We start from the raw sequence: 7930 nt of genomic DNA, 5'->3' as shown, positions 1-7930 counted from the left end.
GGCCCCTTGTTCTGGAAAGACTCAGTGAAGCAGTATTCAGCAAAACCAGAACGGGGAAGTGGGAAGGGGTGGGTGGGAGGACAGGGGGAGAGAAGGGGGCTTACGGGACTTTCTGGGAGTGGGGGGGGCTAGGAAAAGGGAAATCATTTGAAATGTAAATAAAAAATATATCGAATAAAAAAAAAGAAGAAGGCTCTAGGGTCATCTAAAAGAAAAAAAAAACCATACATACAGTAAGGTTGTCTTTTGCTAATCTACCTTTGGATCTAGAGCCCTTCCTACTGACTCAGTGAAAGCTAATCTGTCCTTTGATCTTCCACTAGACTCAGTGGCTCAATGATATGCTAGTGGTACCAGGGATTTTCTAGTAGCTTTTAAAACAAGATCTTCTAAGATTAAAGCACTTTAAAAGGGGAGAAGTCATAGTTTCCTTAAGGAAACTATGCAGACTATAATTTTGACATATTTTTCCAGTGCATTTATTAATGACTTCCTTTTTTGTTTTGGTTGCGTGACAAGATAAAAGTGACATGTGTATGTCCTGCTCATAATCTAATAGAGAGGGAAGGAAATACAATCAGAGTTGACCAAAGCTGGTGTAACCCATCAATGCTAAAGAAAGCCTTGAGATCCAGCTGAGAGTTGTAGAAAAATCTCTGGAGAGAGATAAATGTTACCCCCTGCCTCTCTCTCTCTCTCTCTCTCTCTCTCTCTCTCTCTCTCTCTCTCTCTCTCTCTCTCTCTCGCTCTCCCTCCCTCCCTTCTTCCCTCCCTCCCTTCTTCCCTCCCTCCCACCTTTCCTCCCTCCCTCCCTCTTTCCATCCAAGTTTGTTCCATTTGTTTACTCTATGAGAAAATTCAGATTTAAATCGAATTTTTGGTACTTTTAAAAGACAAAATAAAACAAAATATTTTGGGGGGATTCTTCGTGAATTTCCCACCATGCACCCCAATTTCATTCATCTCTCCCTTCGCTTGTACTTACCCTTCACCCTTGCAACCTCCCCAACAGAGAAAAAAATTCCATTGTGGAAGCTCTAGTGTGTCACAGTGTTTCCCACAGTACATCCTTTAGTCCACTCTTCTTTGCTTGCACATCTTCATTATGTTGAGGCATTGGTCTGGCACAAGGCTTCTGCCTTCTGCCACACTATCAATACTGGATCCTTGAATGGATCCTATAGGATCTGTAGGATCTGCCCTTTCACATACACCAGTATTTCAACAGTGGAGTAGATGTTGGGTGGTCCGGTTCCAAGTCCTGGATATGGGTTTGAGAGGTACTAGAGCTGGTTATCCCACTTGTTCTAGCAATCTTATGCCCTTGAGGCCAGCTTACCAGGACTTCCCCCTGACACACACACACACACACACACACACACACACACACACACCACCCCACCCCACGCCACTACCACCATACCACCACCATGGCCAGCTCTACCCTATTGCTAAAGCAAGGTGCAGAGCCTGCTGTCCCCAAGTTTTGCAGCTTGTGAGGGGCATAACCAGCTCTTCTGCCTACCATAGATGGCTAGAAATGAGGGAGAGGAAGAGGGAATCCATATCTCATCTAAACTACTACCCAGAAGACAAGAGGCAGGGCCAGATCTCCTAAGCACACGCAGTGGTCATACTTAACTGCAACCCCACATCCCAGGCCAGCTCTATTGGGCTGTCCAGACAATATGCAGGCCCAGCTCCCCAGCTCTCATGACCCCAGAGCCAGCTCTCCCATGATGCAAAGGTGAGGAGTGGGGCCACCTTCACAGCTGGCAGACATGTCTACAGGTGGCAGCCCAGACCAGGGAGGTCTGTTTGACAGAAACAGATCCCTACTGCTATAAAGCCATGGATCCAGATATGGATCCTGATGGAGCTCAGGTTAGGGCTCCATTATGGTCCCAGGTGGCATGACATTAGGTCATTCCTCACTACTCTCAGGTCTGCAGTTCTGCCTCTCTTCATTGTGCTTACATCTTTCTGTTTCTCTGTCTTCCATTTCTCCACCACTTACTTGCTCCCCTTAGTGGTCACAGGGTCTCTGAGTATCTGGGGTCAGTTCAGAAGTGGTCTGAACACTGCCATGCTCCATTCATGTATTGTGGAGACAGTCAAGGCCATCTCTGCCATGATCAGCCCCGCCCCCAAGCCTACATGGCACTAGACTGGTGGTCATCTCAGTCTAGCTTCCTGTCCAGGCTCCATGGAACTAGTCTGGTGGTCATCTGTCTCCACCTGCCAGTGGCCCCTTGCATGAGTTGTCTGTGCTAAACTTTCCTTGCCCCAGAGTCCTGTGGTCCAAGGTCAGTTTCTTCTAGTCTCTGGCTTGCCCCTTATCCTGAAAGCCTGGTGGGAGCCTCAGGCAAACTCCCATTTCTGGGGCCCCCTGGTGCCAGACTGATAGTCTTCTCAAGCCTGCTTTCTTTTTTCTTTATTCTTTTTCTTTTTGGAATTAAAACTACTGATCATTCAGATGTTCATAGGTCAGAATATTGAGGGTAGACAAAGCCTCTCTGCTCTCTGCCACTTCCTGATACACATGTGACACAGCAACCACACTTGCCAGCCTGTATGGGTAGGAGATTCATGTTTTAAAGAATTACTTTAAGACCCCTTAAAAATTCCTGTTGGACGCTTCAAGCTCAGTCAAATATCAATATGCCCAGTTTGGTTGAAATTGTATGCAAAAGTCACACATTTTAAAATTTCTACTAGGCCAATAAAATTGCACTTGATGTGTTCTGACACTTGTCTGCAAAATGAAAGCTTCAACCAGTTCAGATTTGCAGGTAGTGTGACTACTGATCTGATCTTCAGGTGTTCCCTGAGGTGGTGGAACTACTGGCTTCTGTTTCCTCAAAGGACCCAGCTGGGCCTCTGGCCTGAGAACAAGCTTGTCTGCCTTCCTCCCTGCCGAGAACTGGCTGTTCTCAAGTTGTGCCATAGATCACTTAATTTCCTATTTAAATTGAAGGGCTAAATTATCTGTAAAGTCTCCTCAGTTCATTACATTATTTGGATTTAATATCATTTTCGTGAAGCCCTTGTTAGCAGGAAGACAGTGGCAGCATCTTCATTGTACCTCTATAGAAAACTTTACTGGATTAAAAAAAAAAAGTAATGTTCTAATTTTAAAAGCCAGGTCACAGTGTCCTGATGCTAAATTTGGCTGAGGGCAGCCAATTTTTACAAAGAGGAGAAAGACAATGAGATAAAGGGAGGATAAAGAGAAAGCAGGGGAAGGGAATGAAAATTATTTATTCCACAGCAGAAGAGCGTTAAGAAGATCCCTCCAAGGACTTGACATGTGGCATTTGAATCTTGAAGATGGGTGACTGCTGTTGAATTCCATCAGAGACTACAGCTGGGCAAGTCTCCATGTATTGGGAAAGAGAACAAGGTTATTATAAAATAGTGGTTCTCAACCCGTGGGTTATCACACCTTTGGGAGTCAAATGGCCCTGCCACAGGGACCACATAAGACCATTGAAGAACACAGATATTTGCATTACAATTCACAAGAATAACCAAATTACAATCATGAAGTAACAACAAAAATAATTTTATGGCTCGGGGGTCACTACAGCATGAGGTACTGTATTAAAAGATTGCAGCATTAGGAAGGCTGAGAACCACTGTTCTAGAAAATTGATGTCAAAGTCTTGAGAAGGAAGGGTGTGCTTTTATGCAGCCAGTGGTGACCTGAAATAGAGCTCCAGCACAGTGGCTGGAAAAACAGGACCAGCAAAAGTGTGTGAAAGCTGAACTATTGGCTGCCCACAGCTGAGATCAGGGAGACCACAGTCAGCAGAAGTGACACACAAGTCTTGGAGAGCTACAGGCAGAATTCTGCATTTCTGTCCTCTTAAAAAGACTCAGTGAAACAGTATTCGGCAAAACCAGAACGGGGAAGTGGGAAGGGGTGGGTGGGAGGACAGGGGAAGAGAAGGGGGCTTACGGGACTTTCGGGGAGTGGGGGGGCTAGAAAAGGGAAATCATTTGAAATGTAAGTAAATTAAATCGAATAAAAAAAAAAAGAGAGACCTGAAAAAAAATGGCTTCCAAAAGCCATCCAATGGCATAGGGGAGATTATACCAAACCCTTCTAAGAGAAAAGAGCGATGCCTTATGACTACTTCTGAGCCCAGAGCATGTGACCTTTCCTCCAGGAAGTCTTGCCTGCTTGAGGGTGAGATAGATGGACTTTCCAGGAAAGGTAATAATATTATATTCACATATAAATATTTATTCATAATATTATGAGTGATGATCCTCTAGGAAACTTTTTATACCAGAAACAACCTGAGTTGCAGAATGCTTTAATTTGAAGGCTATCAAAATTCAAACTTGTTTCACTGGTCTGGCTATTATCAGACCTAATGGTGAAATTTCTCTACTGACAGAAGTGGACAGGAAAAATTGTAAGGCACACATGTGGTTTAATGTGAGAGGAAGACTCACAAAGCCACAGGGAAGGCTTAGAAGGATTTTCTTAGAAGGTTAAACCCACAAATCTTGGTCATTTAAGTATGATTATGTCATACCAACCACAGGCACAGATTTATTGTCCATTATCAGAAACCATAATAAAATATGATTGTACATGAAAATGGGAATGTAATCTGGGAAACACAAACCACCTCACAACTAAACTAAATATCAGGAAGACATGGAACCCTTCTCCATTTATCCCTTTGCTTCGATCCCAGAGGTTATTCATGTATAGACTGTCCAACACTTAGGATGCTTTTAATTTAGTTTGGGTGTAAGAAATTAAGTCCACAGTAGGGCTGCATAGAGAGAAAGGTATCTGTGAGTCAGAACCTCACAGCTCTCTCCACTGATGTCCCACTTTCTGCCGTACGGACCCATCAGAAAGTAGAGAAATAGTCAGTTAGAGTGTATCTCTCATCTTGTGATATCTTGTGACATTGTTTATTTTTGTGGGAGCAGATATTTATCTGATAACATTAGATGAAAATGGGTATAGTATAAAATTAAATAAACATTACATTTTTAAATAATTTTCAGTAGGACATAACTGTTTATATGCCAGTGTTTTCATATATGTTGAAGTGTTGTGTCCATCACTCAATTCTTAAAACACATAAAGTAAGGATATTCAACGACTGCGATGATTATAATGTTCACTGTAATCTTTAAATCCCTCAGGTTTGTCTAGATTTCTGTATATTTATCTTTTCCTTTTTCATCATTTTCATTCAAAGAAATCCATGTTTATCCTCATAATACACACCAATGCCTTCTCGCTGGCCTTAGGTTCCTTCCCATGACATTTTGGGAAGAAGGATTTATTTTCTCTTCTACCTGTTTGTTGTTATCTATTATGACTTCTACTCAGCCTAGCAGGAAGAAAGACCACATCACCTACATGCTTTCATGGTACAGCAAAAGGGTATCTTGACTTCTACAGCCATAAGTTGTTACTGTCTGGTCAACTGTGTTGGCGATCATTTCCTAGGGTTTAAATTCAGTGGACAGTTCTTAGTTCTTGTTATGCTCATGATGACAGGGCTACATTAGCAATCAGGGTTCCAAATTTCATGCTTTTAAGAGAATAAATTCTTCCTTCCCTTCCTTCCTTCCTTTCTCCCTTCCCTTCCCTTCCCCCTTCCTTCCTTCCTTCCTTCCTTCCTTCCTTCCTTCCTTCCTTTCTTTCTTTCCTTTCTCTTTCTTTTTTTCCTTCTTTCTTTCCTCCCTTCTTTCCTTCTTTCCTTCTTTCTTTCTTTCTTTCTTTCTTTCTTTCTTTCTTTCTTTCTTTCTTTCTTTCTTTCTTTCTTTCTTCCTTCCTTCCTTCCTTCCTTCATGGTCTCATGTGACTGTGTTTAGCTGAGGGTCTCATTTCTTCTGTTGGTGACTTGGGGCCACTGGACCCTTCTTTATTGATGCTCTACTATCAGATGAGGCTATGGAATGAACAGCTCCTACACAAGGAAAAATAAGTTGGAGATATACTATCCCAGTATTCTCAGTAATTTTGGCACTAAAAGTCTGATAAGAACTAATAAAACCAAGTCACCAACATGTACACTGAGGAAATACAGTTCTGGCTGAACTGTTGATTGAGATGAGGCTTTTTGCTTTCTCACACTCCAAAATTAAATGACATTTAGCTTCTCTATTAACTGCCACTGCAAATAATGAAATCTGGTCGACAATCTTTCTTTTCTCTCATTAAAAAAAATTCAACCCCTAGATTTCAGAGAACATGACTGAGATGGCCTGTAGCCCAGCACCATGTAGCCCCAGGGGAAGAGCAAGCCCCAGATGAACCCCAGCTCAGTGCCATGAAGGCCTGGTCCAGCAGACCACGGCTAAGACAACCCCCACCCTGTGCCAGATAGCAGATGGGGCATTGCATGCCTGAGATGACCCCACTCAGCGGCACTGGTGATACTAAGATGAGCAAATAAGTGGTGAAGAGACTGGAGAGAAAAAGAAGCAGAAGGATGTGTTCACAGTGAAAAGAGGCAGAACTGGAGGGCAGTAACAAACAATTTGACACGAGTAACCAGGAATGCTACGGAAGGCCGTGATGATGTCCTGGCCTGTGCTGCTAATGGCGTCCATGTCCGGGTCCTAGAACCTACTGAGGTAGGGTTCTCTTACAACTAAAGGCCAGGTGGATGTCCCTGGACACCATGGGAGAACTAGTTCTCAGGTGTGAGAGCATGAGAGCTGGCCCAGCCCCTTGCCAGCTGAACTGCCCTGGAGAGCAGATGGTACCTTTCTCAGGAAGCTGGCCCAGATTGTGTGGATTGGGAGTGAGCAGGTCCAAAGTCTGTGTGTGAGAGAGCTGGCCCTGCCCCTCAGAGGTTGGAGCACTTGAGAGAGTGGGCCCTGCACCTTGCCTGGGCAGAATAGTGGAGCTAACACTGGTGGCAGGGATGCAGGTGAACCACACCCAAGGGTGTGAGTGTGGGAGAGCCAGTCCTGCCCCTTTCATGCTGTGTGGTGGCACAGGGAAGGGAGATGTTACCCTTCCTTGTCCCTTGTCACTTATGGGAGGAGGAAGAGCTGTTCTTGAGGTCTTGAGAGCAGGAAAGATTGCCTTGCCCCTCACCTGTTGCAGCACTTGGCAGTGTGGACCCTGCACTTCTCTTGGGCAGCATAACAGAGCTGACTCTGCTGGTGTGAGAGTGGGTGAGCCAGTCCCAGGTCATGAGAGTAGGAAATCTGGATCTGCCTCTTGTAAGCTGCAGTATCGAGTGAGCTAGCCAGGGGAGTGGTGGAGAGCTTGTCCTGGTAGTGTGGGTGTGGCAGAGCTGGTAGGATGATCAAATCAGCTACTACCCAGGCTCAGATCTGGGGCTTTGAGTTGGTTCACCCCAACATCTACTGCATTTATGAGCTGCTGGAGTGTACGAAGGGGTTGGTTGTGAAGATCCAAAGCTGTAGAATTTCAGTGACACAGCACAACCACAGGAAGTCTGCAATGGCTCCCAGTGAGAATACGCTATTTATAGTGTACCAGAAGCCAGAAGACTCAACACAGATTAATGACTCATTGCAATGAACATTTGCAAGTAAAGAAATGTGGACAAAAGGCTATACTGTGGGGCATACCATGATTCACTACAGCTTCCACAATGGGATTTATTTATTTATTTTGTGTGTGTCAGGAGAATGCAAGAGCAGTGGATGGGTACAAAGGGACAGGAAGATAAGTGTGATTGTAGTGCATGATGTGAAATTCACGAAGAATGAATAAAACGTTCAGAAGAACCAGCCTCCGAATAGTCATTTAAAAGGTATTTCCCAAATTTGATGTTTCATCAATTTTGCATAATTTTATCTTACTTTATGCAACTTATACTGGTTGTCTATTGCATTCTGTTTTTATAACTAAGATACTTACACCATGATGGTTCATCATAGATGAAAAGCTGGCTGTATTGAGAGATAC

General features: G+C 43.9%; 1 non-coding gene across 1 annotated transcript; it reads right to left on the bottom strand.

The window, feature by feature from the left end:
• Window positions 1-2453: 2453 nt before the first annotated feature.
• On the bottom strand, window positions 2454-2583 carry LOC127691763 (small nucleolar RNA SNORA17). The gene has a single exon (XR_007979355.1). It is a non-coding gene; the product is annotated as a small nucleolar RNA SNORA17 (small nucleolar RNA).
• Between the last annotated feature and the right edge of the window lie 5347 nt (window positions 2584-7930).

Source organism: Apodemus sylvaticus, chromosome 8, assembly GCF_947179515.1.
Source record: "Apodemus sylvaticus chromosome 8, mApoSyl1.1, whole genome shotgun sequence".
NCBI classification, from domain to species: domain Eukaryota; kingdom Metazoa; phylum Chordata; class Mammalia; order Rodentia; family Muridae; genus Apodemus; species Apodemus sylvaticus.
The sequence above is the reverse complement of the archived record's forward strand: the minus strand, read 5'-3'. Positions and strand labels throughout refer to the sequence as shown.